This window comes from Protobothrops mucrosquamatus, unplaced genomic scaffold (genome assembly GCF_001527695.2).
Source record: "Protobothrops mucrosquamatus isolate PMUCROS unplaced genomic scaffold, P.Mucros_1.0 scaffold469, whole genome shotgun sequence".
Classification (NCBI taxonomy): Eukaryota; Metazoa; Chordata; class Lepidosauria; order Squamata; family Viperidae; genus Protobothrops; species Protobothrops mucrosquamatus.
In genome coordinates, this window is record NW_015386790.1 from 252,237 (window position 1) to 265,941 (window position 13,705).

Sequence of the window (13,705 nt, forward strand, 5' to 3'; positions counted from 1 at the left end):
ACCTGAACTTAAGCTCTTGAGGTGATCACATGGGACGGCAGAGAAGGCGGGCAGAGCGAGGAAGGTTCCACGGCTGCTTCTTCCCATTGGCTCCGCGCAGGCACGTGGCGCTCCTCTCCCACCGCTGGCTCACAGCTGGGTAGCCCGGGTCTGCTGGCAGGGAAAGAGCAGTAAGAGCCGCTCCAGCTAAGTGCCTTAAAGGAGCGTGGAGGAGGAGGAGGAGGAGGAAGAGGAGGAAGGCGGCAAAGAGTTGTTGTTGTTTTTTCCCCCTTTGGGCTCGTGGATCTGATTTATTTATTACTGTTGTTTTGCCCGGAGCTTCGTGCCTGAACCCTTCGCGTGCAGGTCGTCGTTTTGCTGGAGCGGGGCGGCAGGAAGGTAGGTAGGTCTCGCTGAAGGTAGTTGCGACGTAGGGTAGTTTCTCTTTTTTCCAGAGCGCCGGGATTCGGCAACCTCTTCTTCCCTTGCTCGTGGAGCCTTTCGGCTCTTTTCCCGCGCAACTCGCTCCGAAGTTGGGGGCTGATTCAGAAGAAGTAGGCTAGGCTAGCCCAGGAGGCGAACTGCGAGAAGAGGTGGGTGAGACGTGCCCGCGCTTCTTCGGCCGCTTCTCCGTTCATTTCACAGATAACAGCCAAGCTCTCTCCCGGGCTGGTTCTCTTTTGGGAATGGAGAGCGCGGGTTTTTGGTAGACCGATCGCGGGCTGTCGACGCGCGGAGAAGGGAGTGTCTTTGCGTCTGAAGCTGGCGCGAAAGCTCGCCCCGTCCAGCCCGCCCGGTTTGCTGAAAGAGCTCCGGGATGGCGCGATAAATATTTGGGCAAGGCTCCTGAGAAGGAGAGAGCTGAACGGGATACTCTGGAGGAGGGAGAGATTTAATCGTTTTTTCCGGGTTTTCTTATTGTGTTGGTGCATAGGGTATATAAGCTGTGCTGCATCGGAATCTCAATACATTTGCCTTAGGGGAGAAAAAAAAGTTCATTGGGCTGGCCACATTGATTAAACCGCTTTCAAGTGGCCGGAGAGATGTTCCGTTCCGTACTGCGTAAATGTGAGTTGTATGGCGATGGAGGGGAAGGTAAAACTCCAGAACTGAAGCTGAATCGCCTCCATTTTCCAAGCGCTCGGGGCAAACTCAGCGAGGCTGCCTTTAGAGAAAGACTAAACACAGCAAGCGGCTTCATCTCCGGATTGGAAAACGGGGCAGCTCACGCCCCAAACGCGCCTCTTGGCACTTCGCCTCTTTGCCTTCCCTTCCGACTTCTTCATTTATGCAGAGCGCTGCTGAATTTAGCAGTTTGGCCACGCGAGCTTCAATTCAATTTAATGGGAGAAGTTGCATTTCCTTCTGTCTTGTCCGCATTGTTTCTGCCTTTTGTCCGCTTTCGTCCTTCTCCAAAAATCTATTAGTCAGTTTGCCTGATGCTGAACTTGTGGGGTTTAAAAGCCTGTTTAGTGGGAAATGGTCCAGACATTCTTATGCAGTCCAGAAATGGATGCTCCTTGCACCCACTCGCCCCTCTAGTGGCTAGATTTTTTATTATTGTAATCCTTTATGCTAAGCCGGGGATCAAAATACACAACTTGATATAAGCCGTAGAATTTGTTTTGAGGTAATAATGAGGATAGGGCAGATGTCCATCAGTAATTCTAGTACTCAAGTTTATTGGAAGTCTATGCTTCAACTCTTCTAATGACTGCAGCCCTAATTAGTGCTAGAAGATATATCCTAATGTCCATTTATAAATGCCCATTTTCGTTTATATCAGTCATGGCACGGTTAACAGTCAAGAAGATTAGTTTGGCCGTGGATTGCACTTCAATATTTTTTAAAAGGTTTTAAAACAAAAGCATATATGTTGAAATGCAGAAAAGCTCTGGTGGTTTTCATATCAAAGCAGAATTTATCATCATGAATCTCTCTCTCTTACTAAAGTGTTCTCTTTTTTACAATTTATTTTAATTCCCTCAGTAGCAGGTTGCTATTATAATTTTATAATATTTTGTTCAAATAAATATTTCTTAAATTTTTTTCCAAGTATTCTAGTTGAAGAGGCAAAAATTATCCTGGGAACATTTCCTGACATATAGTTCCTCTGCTTCAATATGAAGATTAGACCTCCCTAAAATAATGTGAGACATTAATATATAAGTCTGTATTTCTTATCAAAGCCTAGTCAGTCAATTTCTTTTAATAATATTAAATACATATTTTAGATAGAACTTTGGAACACTTAAGATCTACTGAAATACAAGAGTTACACTGCACATCTTGAAGTTTACAGTAAAGATCATACCCAATGATTTTGGTCCATCAGTAGAAGGATAACAGATTAAAGACTTGCAATTTTTTATGATTTTCTTGTCTGATAAACTTCCAGATCTATTGCCTGTGGAGTTTTGAAAATAATTTCAATAGTTGATTGCCATTTGATATAATTATTAATTACGATCATTTTGTCCTATTTTTCTGTATATTGTTTTGCATTGCTTAGGCAAATCAGTTTCCATCCTTATAGATTCTATTTTATATTTCTTAAGCCAGCATCTTAGCTGTGAAACCATTTTTAAAATACTGTTATTTTTATATTTTATCAGTTTCTTAGGGGAAAAAAACCAAGCACACATTTTAAGAAGGTAGAGGTTGCCTCTGAAAGATCAAAAAAGTTCCAGTTAAAGTACAGGAAAAGGCCTCTTTTCAATGGACTCAATTGTTAACACAATTGGAATTTAGCCTAAACTGTGCAAACCTTTTGCAGGAAAACTTTGTATTTTCCTATTCTCGGGCTATGTTTATTTTAATACAAAAGAGAACCAATCATTGGTTGAAAGCTTATGGCCTGTATTTCTACGTCAATATTATTTAGTAATTTTAACATCCATGAAGAAGCTATGAATAATCTCATGATGTGAACTTTGTGAGTTGCATCCAGTTAGTATTACATCAGTAAATGGTATGGACAATTTACATTTCCTCATGCTACCCAAAGGCTGCTGGGGAATCATCCAGAGCACATCTGGGAAATAAAGGAAGGGAAAAGTCCTGATGCATGGGCAGACATCTGTTCATATGGTTGGATTTTAGTCTGTGCTTGGTACTTCAGATAACATAGTTTGAGTGTTGGAATGTGACTTATTGATTTTTCATGTGATCGAAAAACATTTGAATGTTTAAAATATAAGTGAATAAGATATAGGTTGACATTTTTAATGTGATTTGAATAATGGTGCATTTTCCTTGATCAGTCATATATTCTGAACCTTTGGGAATGCTGTGAGTTTATTCTAGGTAATGGCTGTTTAAGCACAAAAGTTGTATTAGTCTTTCTGTTGTGTTTTGTTTATTTTTATCCTCCATTTAAACCAGAGATGTCAAACTGCCGGTCCGCAGGCTAGTTTCATCATACTGAAGCCGTGCCCACCCCATTGCTGGCAATGCAAAAAAAAAAGTCACGATACGTCGCAACACGTCATGTGACGTGGCGAGTTTGACACCTGTGATTTAAACCAATCCTAAGATAGTTGGAAATGTTTTGTTGTTGCTTTTATAGAGTATTTAAAAAAACAACAACAAACTTTCATTTACTTGCATTTTAGTTAATCTGCCTTCTGAAACTAGCCACTTGGCAGTATTCTTATAGTTTAGCATTATAAGTATGCCATGTTCCAAATTCAGTTCCAAAAATATATTTTGGAATGTATGATAATGTGAAGCTAACACCTGTCATAACTCTTTTTTAAATAACTACATACAAGTCTGAAGCAATGCATAGGCCTGTGAAGTCCCATGAGCTGAGCTAACCAAATCAGCACTATAAAATAGTCTGCCAAATTATAGGTAGCACTAGGAGGCAGAGGTATTTGTTACAGCCAATTGATAAGCAAAGAATAACATGAGAACTTTTTTATTATATATTGGCATGTTTCTCCTTTGTAGGTAGAAAGTCCTAGAGTTCTTCTATACAACTCTAATTTGTGCATTTCAAGGGCAGGAGCTATTAGACAGCAATAGCTTCCTCCAGTTTTTTGTGGTTCCTGGGATGTATTAAGAATAGGTTCTCTCTCCCTCTCTCCTCTCAATCTCCCTCTCTCCGTGTGTGTGTGTGTGTGTGTGTGTGTGTGTGTGTGTGTGTGTGTGTGTGTGAAATATAAGTGTTAGATTTGGGAACTGTTTTGCTGCTTGGAAACAATTATTTGTATGGCATAGTCTTGTAATGCTTTATGTGTAAATACGTCTCAAAGCAGTTTACTATATATCAGCCACAACTGTAAAAAGAAATTCTTTGCCCCTGGAATTTTATGTTGCCAATTAGTCTGGATTAATATGTTGTACAAACTCAGCCAGAAACCTTATATCAAGTTGTACATTTCAATAGCTTTTTTTCTGCTTTTGACTAGAGAAACTATTTTAATTTATATAACATTTGAAATAAGCTGGTATCTTGACAGACTTCATTAATCCCACTTAATATCTCCTGAATTTTATCTAATTTAATTTAATTCAGATATTATTGATAGTAGGTTTTATGCTTCTAGTAAATCTGCAAAGCCATGCAATTTGATCAGAAAAAGAAAAAAAGTATTTTTGGCTATAAAGCAGTCACCAGTTAAACAGGACAAAATCAGAATAATTTGCTATGTTATGATGTCATAAGCTCCAACATGATTTATACTGCAGCAGGATGAACAGATGATTTCCTGTCCTCAAAAGATTGCAAGGAATGTTAATTACTTTTAATTTCCTTGGTTTATAAAATCTCATGGTATGCAGTCACTGTCTCAATACTCCCATCATGCAGCTGAGCCAAAAAGAAAGAATGATTTGTACAGTTTTTAATATGACACTGGCAAATAACTAATTTTTAAATGAAGTCATGTTCTTGATTTTTGCAAGAGCCAAATTCTTAGTCTTCATTTTAATCTTTTTGAAAATCTCTTACAGTATGGAAAGCCTTCATTATGAGTTATAGGAAAAAAAGCTTATTGAATGGTCCAATATCTTAGACAGCTAGTAGTGTGGAGTCTCGCTTTATTCACATCATATGATTGGTTATTTTTTAACTATTTAAATAAAAATATTTTATTTTTATATGGGATTTTTGAGGTAATGCATGGTCATAATGTATGGATAACTTTCAATTAGGCTTTAAACTGTATGGTGGTATTTTTTCAGTATGAAAGCCATTAATATTTTTAACCTCTCTTTTACCAATATTGCCTAATTCAGTACAATAAAACTTCTAGTTTGGAAGCATGAAGTTGTTAAGTTTGTATTTCTCTTACACCTCTGAAAACTTAACTGTAGCCAATTATTCTTTCTTACTGTTCTGCAGGAGCTCCCATAGGAATTGTACAAAGATCTAGGCAGAATATCCATGAATTCCTTTAGTATCTATCCCCTTACCAGGTAGACCAGACAAGCAATAAAACCAGATAAGCAAATTCTATTTATTGTAAAAGCTACATTAACAGAATCTTCCAAGTCTTGACAATACTGAATTTATTTAATAATAAATTACATAATTTAATTATTTAAATAGTTAATATTTAATAATAAATAATATTTAATAATAATCCCCCCATTTCCCTTACAAGAGAAGCTCAGCAAGATCTGTCAATTTCACCATCCATTCCTCAATAATATATAGCAGAGGTCCCCAACCTTTTGGGCACCAGGGACCGGTTATGTGGAGAGAGGTTTTTCCATGGACCAGAGGGGGTGTGGATTTGTGTGCTGCCTGTGTCCCGCAGATGGGGCTTTGTTTGTGCGGACCGGTTGCTGGTATGCCGTGGCCTGGTACCGGTCCACAGACTGGGGATTGGAGAACCCTGGTATATAGTGTCGAATTTTCCATCTCTATGCACATAATCTGGCCACAGTAATCTATGACTTATTTCTAATGGTTTATTTATTAGTTCTATAAGGAAAAGTGTGACTTCAATTGAATATTAATCTATAAAATCTTCTGTATCAATGTATTGAATCCAAATTTTTTAGTCATTTTAACTTGTTCATCAGGCATGATAAAATTTTACTTGTTCACATATCCAACATACATTTGAATTGCCTTTATACATTCTAGATAATTTATCTAGCATCATGGACCACTGATACATTGTTTTATAAAAAATATTTTTGAGATAACAAAAAATAAATTTCAATACTTTTAACCATATTTTTCTCTTAATGCATCTGTATATTATAATCAAATCATATATTGTTTAGCAAATTCCTTGTTTCAAATTTCAACCAAAGTTAGCATTTTTAGCTACAACAACAAATGGTTTAGCAGTTACATGTTCATCATGAATGTACAATTGTACTTCAAATTCTTACTTTGTTCCATACTATAAATCTTTTTGTCCATTCTGGATATTATCCCTGGCTTCATGTAAATGCTGAAAAGGAACAGAGAAAACACTGAGCCCTGTGGTATCACAAAGCAGTGACCACAGATTGAACCTCTTATTCCCAATCAACAATGATTGAAACCAGCCTCAGAAAAATAATGTTAACCAGTACAAAACCATGCCGCCCCACTCCCAGCTCCCAAAGAATATGATAGTATCAAATGCTTCCAAGAGGTGAAGAATAGCTAGGATGGATGTGCTACCTCCAACCCACTCATCTCAGAGGCAATCCAGAAGCATCACCAATGCTGTTTTTATCCGATGTTCCTGCCTGAAATCTGAGTGGAAGAGGGCCAGATAATTGTCTCAACTAGGATTCTGTAGAGCAGAGGTCCCCAACCCCTGGGCTGTAGCCCATTACCATGTTTATGTTTTACTTTGCTCCAGTTGTTTTTTTTCTAAAAAAAAAAAGATGCCGGAACTCACACACGTCATCCAACCCACCTTGCCTACCCTATAAGGTTCCATCCCAAAAAGGTGCTGGAACTCCGTTCTGGGCGTTCTATGAGAAAAAAAAGCCCTGCTTTGCTCCTATCCAGACTTCTTTTATGGCTCTCACATTATTTGCTATTATCTTTTTATGTAGTGTATGAAATGAACTATTTGAGATGTCAAAAATATTCTCCTTTTTGCTTCTGCAATAATTAGAATTATGATTACAGTATAGAAAACACCCAGCAAGCCATCAAATGACATTAATAGATTCACACATGCATTTTTCCATAATGGAAATTATTGTTACACATTCTGTAATTGCATATTTTGAATGTGCTTCTCAGTACCTAAAAATTAAAAAATAGAATTGTTTCTTTATTCCCAATTTAGATAATAAAAATATTTTAGAAAAGAAGGAATGCTAAGGTTGTATTACAAAGGTCAGGTACAATTCATCAGGTTTGGTGTAATACAGCTAATTCTATACTAAGATAAAATGTTTGTTTTAAAATTTCTGTATTGACTTGTGTCTCATCTGAGTTGAAGGGTGGTAGTGTTAGCTTTATGTATGTTGGGTTACCTTGGCTGCTTTTGGTTCATTTTGTCATGGTATATCTTTTAATCAATGAAAAGTAAATAGCAGTTCAATCCTTAGTTCTGAAAGAAAGGACTTACTATTATGTAATCAAACTTTTCTGACTCATGTTGTTTAATAATATCCATTTACCTTCATGTTGCTTTACCATATAATTGTTACCTTTTTGTTACCTTTTCAGGAATGTTGTTAATAATTTCATATTCCAAAATAAGCTTTCTAATAATCCTAGTTGTTTGTCAAGAAATGCTATTGAGCACAAATATTCTTAAAAAGTAACCATGTGATTTCCAATTTATTTTTAAAAATACCCTTTGTAACTTTTCAAGCTAGGGAAAGAATTATTTTATACTGGCAAATGAGTTATATATGCTACATAACCACTGTAGTTCTCTTGTGTCATGAACTTCAATAGACCTATGTGCTTAAATAAGCTAAAATTTTCTAAGATTTACATGTAAAACACCTCTTTAGAACAGGTATGTCCAACCCACATCCTGTGGGCTACATGTGGCCCTGGACAGCTAGTACTGTGGCCCCACAAGATCATAAATTTTAACTTTATATATGATTTATATACATTAGCTATAGTATATATTTTATATGCAGCCCAAGATAATTCCTCTTTATTCAATAGGGCCCAGGCAAGCCAAAAGGTTGGACACTCATGCATTAGAGACTATTGCAGGAGAATTGAGAATTTATTTCTGAAAATGGTTAAGTTTAGACTAGAGCATTTCTTTCTTCTATTTTTATGCTAGCACATTCTTAAATCAATATGTGAATCCAAAGATGATATGAAGGTTTTGAAATTCTTTTGGGGACTGGCAGAATCCTTTAGCCTTTCTTTTGGACAATCTAAGCATTAATTTGAAAAGGCTCTAAGTTCAAAAAAATACTTGCTGCCAACATTGTCTTAAAAAACAAATTGAATTGATGTTGTATTATTTCCTCAAACATTTTTATAGCATTATCAAATGAACTAGTTGTGGAGAGGAGAGATGGGGGAAAATACAAGGAGATTACATTTCATCTGATAGCATACTTATAGTTTAATATTTCACCACATGAGATAAGGGAAACCTAGTATATAATTATTTACAAGGTTCTATTTAATTTAATAGCCTACTTTAAGAATAAACAAAGAACTGAATGGAATCCCCAATCTTCTGTTTTTTTTTCAACAACAACTAAGCTGTACATGTTAAAACAAAAAGAAGAAATTGCACCAATATTTGGTTCCAATATGTGCAATGTATTTCTTCATCAAAGGAAACGTATCACAATCTCACCAAGAAAAATTTGACAAACAATGTCTATTAATGCAATTTCTTCCTTCTTTTCTTTCTGCTTAGCTTTCACTGTACACTTTGCCTTTTGGAAATGAAAAGTAGAGCTGATAAAGCATTCCCTCTAGCAGTCCATATTATACAGTACTCAATAATATTAAGAAACACTTTCTGATGTAGCTAATTGTGCAATATTTTTCTGCAGAAGTAGCTGATCTACAGCAGCCTGGGTCATTTTTCATTTTAACACATATGTATGTTAAGATGGGATAGCCAGAATTTTTTTTTTTTTTGCAACTGCTTACTATTTAGAATTTGATAGGTGCCTTATATGTTGTTTCTAAATAAATGTGATTTAATTAGAATGTGACTTTTCTGAGACTGGATTTCTGGGCTTAAGTTAGATGAAGTTACCCTTATTGAGAATAATGGCATGCTGTATGTTATCTCGAATTAGTGTTTCAATGAAATGGGATACTGAACATATTTTGAATTGCTTTGCCATTAAGAGCTCATTTTCATTATTAAAAAAATTGTGTGCATTTAACAATATTTAGTCAGAAAACTGAGAATTACATTTGCATCTATTTCTCTTTTCCAGTTCGCACATCCTTCTTCACAAAATAGAATTATTTAACATGTTGTCTATTTGTTATTTCAGTTTTAGTGTTTAAATGGTTTTTAAAAACAAGCCTATATTGTATTTAGAGCTGTCTAAGTTGAATGTGAGGAAGCTATATGTCACCGTAGCTGCCTCTGACATCTCCATGAACTGTCAGTGTCTGTATCTGACAACTCCATGAAATTTCACAGTTAGCACATTATTTATGTATTAACCAGATATCTTCCCTGCTGCAATCCAGTGTCTCTCAGTGCCTTGCATAAAGCATAAAACCAAATAAAAAACAGTATAGTTATAAACCACAAAACAACCCAAAACAAACAAGGATACCTTACAGCTTCAGACAACTCCCATGTTGAGCAAAGATGTTGAGATTCTTTAATTTTTTATTTCAGTCTGTAAACCACTGAATTTCTCATTTTTCCCCCTCTCTCACAGACACACACACAGCTAATACTAGAAACCAGTTGGATGTCCTCCAAAGTGTGACCTCAAACTGAATTCATATGAAGTTCTGGACAATTAAATATATATTTCCAAAAGATTCTTTTCAAATTCTATTTTTTGCGCACTGAGAAATTGATTTTTATCAAACAGTGATCTTTCCACCTTCTATGGAACAGTTTCTAGATTTCTGTGCATACTCATTTAAACATACATACATATAGAACTAAGATAAAAAAGGAATTGAAGATAAAACTTGTTCCTTTGCAGTTAGCAAATGATATGTTTCTTCTCTTTTAGGCATTTGGGAAGCATCTTCTAGTAGTTGTTTTGTTCATGCTCCTATTCTAGATCAGTTGTTCATGACTCCATATTTTACTTGATGAAAGTAATTATTACTTTTATTTGTCCTTACGAATAGCCAATGTAGGTAGTCCTCCAGTTATGACCTCTTAATCAGTGACTGTTCAAAAGTATAAAAGTGCTGACTGTTGATGACTGATCTGTGAAGTTGCAGCTGTCACAAGTCTCCCCACAATCACTTGGTTCTGATCTGGGTGCTCAGGCACCTGGCCTGCAATTAATGTCACAGTGAGTTGCAATCATGTGGTTGCCATTTATGTCAATGCAACCTTCCCTGTCAGCTTCCCACAAACAAAGTCAGTGGAGGGGTTGACAAGAAGGAAGGTCACAAGTCTGCTCCTGTAAATCTATCCCAGAGATCTCATATTCTATAGTGTGAACTTGCTCTCAGTACTCCCACCTGCACTCTATAGTGCCCATCCATCCAGCTGCATTCATATAGTGCTGCAGCACCCCCCTCACTTCTGATTTCTGTCTCTAGCTAGCCCACCAGCCTGCCTGCATGTGATGACTCCCCCAGATACTTCCCCAGATACCTCTGCATATGTCAGATCAGAGGAAGATGAACCAGTTCCAGGCATTTCAGGATGAGAGTTGGTTAGTGGCTCCAAGCAGCCGTCTGAGAGGGATTTGACTGAAGCATAGCTGCAGCAGGACAGCCCTGAGGCTTCAGGTGGGGAAAGCATTCAGCTGCAGCCAATCAGTGATGAGAAAGAGAAAATGCCTTCTGCACCTGATCCAAGAATATGTAAGGCAGGGGCAGCGAAGGTCAACCTGATTACTTGCGAGGAGGCAGCTTTGCCCCTCTTGATGGGCTGCACCAGAAGCTGGGAACAATGTGTTTCTTTCCTTGCTGTGTGTTCTTGCCTTGAATTTTGGATTGAGTCTCTTCAGCTGTGGCCTTGCTCTGCCTTGCCTTGTGGCCTTGCCTTGCCTTGCCTGTGGACTTTTCTTGTGGACTTGCCTTTGTCTTGAAACTTACCTTCACCTTGGAAACTTGCTTTTGCCTTGAGGACTAGCTTTGGTTTCATTTGAGTAACCTGTGGAACTCATTGGAGTTGAGCTGGTACTAGCACAGGGAATTGCTGGGAATACCAATTCAGGCTTGGAAGCCTTCATAAAGATTCCTTACACCTGTGATGTGTGTGTGTGTGAGAGAGAGAGAGAGAGAGAATGGGACAGCACACCGCAGCACTCTCCCATCCCCATCTCCAAGCTCTTTACCTGGGATTCCTGTCTCTTCCCGTTTAACTAGCTGTGTGTTGCAATGGCAACTAGGACTGTCAGGATTGTCATTTCTAAGCACTCATATGACATTGTGCTTTATGACTGCATCACTTAGCAACAGCAATCCTGGTCCCAATTGCTGAGGACTATTTTAAGCCAATAAAACCTTAGCTTTTAGAAAAAATGGTATCAAATTTTCTTAGGTGAATTGGCTTCTTGTTTGTTGCAGTTTGCATTCTGATAGGACTATTTTGAAAATAAAGAAGTCAGAGCAAAAAATGGTTCTGATAATAAAGCAAGGTGATGACTTCCTGCTTCTAATATTTCATGAATTATGCTCATGTGCTAATCTGTCATCATTTATTAGTCTTTCTATTTGTATGAACTATTATTTATGACCTGCTGAATTTAGCTTCTGTGTCATGTACTGTATGTGACTTGAGAAATAGCTGGATGCATTGTATCCACATGAAATCATATTCATTACTCATCAAAATATGTTGTAAGCAAAATACGTCTATCTCATGACTGATGCAACTGAATGACTAAATATTCTATAAACAATGTGTAAGTTAACAGCGGCTAAATCTAAATATTGTAAGTTCAGTCTTCCATTCCATCTTGATCTTCGTTAGAAGGATTTATTAAAAGCACTATAGATAAAAGAGCCCTTTATTTAAAAATGAATAAGTTTAGGGTCAGTTGATTGTTTATTTATTTATTTATTTATTTATTTAGATTTATATCCCGCCCTTCTCCCAACGGGACTCAGGGCGGCTCACAACATATTAAAAAACATAGACACGCCTACAACCCCACCGAAGTAAAACCAATTAAAACCAAATATTTAAAGTTGTACTATTTAAAAATTACACCTAAAATAAACCCGATTTAAAATCCTCCCTAGGCCAGGCCCGCTTGCTGAAAAAGCCATGTCTTGAGGGCGTGGCGGAAAGTAAGGAGATCCGGAATCGTCCGGATCTCGGGGGGTAGTTCGTTCCAGAGGGTGGGGGCACCCACAGAGAAGGCCCTCCCCCTGGGGGTCGCCAGCCGACATTGCTTGGCCGACGGCACCCTGAGGAGACCCACTCTGTGGGAGCGTACCNGGGGTCGCCAGCCGACACTGCTTGGCCGACGGCACCCTGAGGAGACCCACTCTGTGGGAGCGTACCGGTCTATGGGAGGGAATCTGTGGCAGAAGGCGGTCTCGGAGATAACCAGGTCCGATGCCATGGAGCGCTTTAAAGGTGGTAACTAACACCTTAAAGCGCACCCGGAAGGCCACTGGCAACCAGTGCAGCTCGCACAACAGCGGTGTTACATGGGAGCGACGAGTCCCTCCCAACACCGCCCGCGCGGCCGCATTCTGGACCAGTTGAAGCCTCCGGGTGCTCCTCAAAGGGAGCCCCATGTAGAGAGCATTACAGTAGTCCAGGCGAGAGGTGACGAGAGCATGAGTGACTGTGCGCAAGGCGTCCCGGTCCAGAAAAGGTCGCAACTGGTGAATCAGGCGAACCTGATAGAACGCCCCCCTGGTCACGGCCGACAAATGGTCATCCAATGTCAGCGGTGAATCCAGGAGGACTCCCAAGTTGCGCGCCCTCTCTGAGGGGGCCAAAATTTCGCCCCCTATAGTCAGCGATGGAGTCAGCTGACTATGCCGAGGCGCCGGCAGCCACAGCCACTCGGTCTTGGAAGGGTTGAGCCTGAGTCTGTTCCTCCCCATCCAGACCCGTATGGCCTCCAGGCAACGGGTCATCACGTCAAGGGCATCGTTGGGGTGGCCTGGGGTGGAAATGTACAGCTGAGTGTCATCAGCGTACTGATGGAAATCCACCCCAAAGCCACGAATGATCTCTCCCAGCGGCTTTACATAAATATTGAACAAAAGGGGAGAGAGGACCGACCCCTGAGGCACCCCACAAGTTAGGGGTCTAGGAGTCGACCTCTGTCCCCCTGCCAATACCGACTGCGTACGGTCGGTGAGGAAGGAGGAGAACCACCGCATAACGGTGCCTCCCACTCCTAACTCACCGAGACGCCGCAGCATGATACCGTGGTCTATAGTATCAAAAGCCGCTGAGAGGTCCAAAAGAACAAGGACAGAGGAGTAACCTCTGTCCTGGGCCCTCCAGAGATCATTGACCAACGTGACCAATGCCGTTTCCGTGCTGTGCCCCGGCCTGAAGCCCGACTGGTATGGGTCTAGATAGACTGTTTCATCCAGGTGCCGAGGGAATTGCCGTGCAACCACACTCTCAACAACCTTCGCCGCAAAGCGAAGGTTGGAGACCGGGCGATAATTGGCCAACTCGTCTGGGTC

The 13,705-nt window shown here is 39.4% G+C and overlaps 1 protein-coding gene across 1 annotated transcript in view; it reads left to right on the forward strand.

Annotated features, from left to right (window-relative positions):
* Positions 1–293: 293 nt before the first annotated feature.
* The window catches only part of STXBP6 (syntaxin binding protein 6), an 84,473-nt gene continuing 71,061 nt past the window's right edge, over positions 294–13,705 (forward strand). Inside the window, exon 1 of the mRNA XM_015816616.1 lies at positions 294–378. The gene's annotated coding sequence lies outside the window, so the exon portion shown is untranslated. The remainder of the gene's footprint in view (positions 379–13,705) is intronic.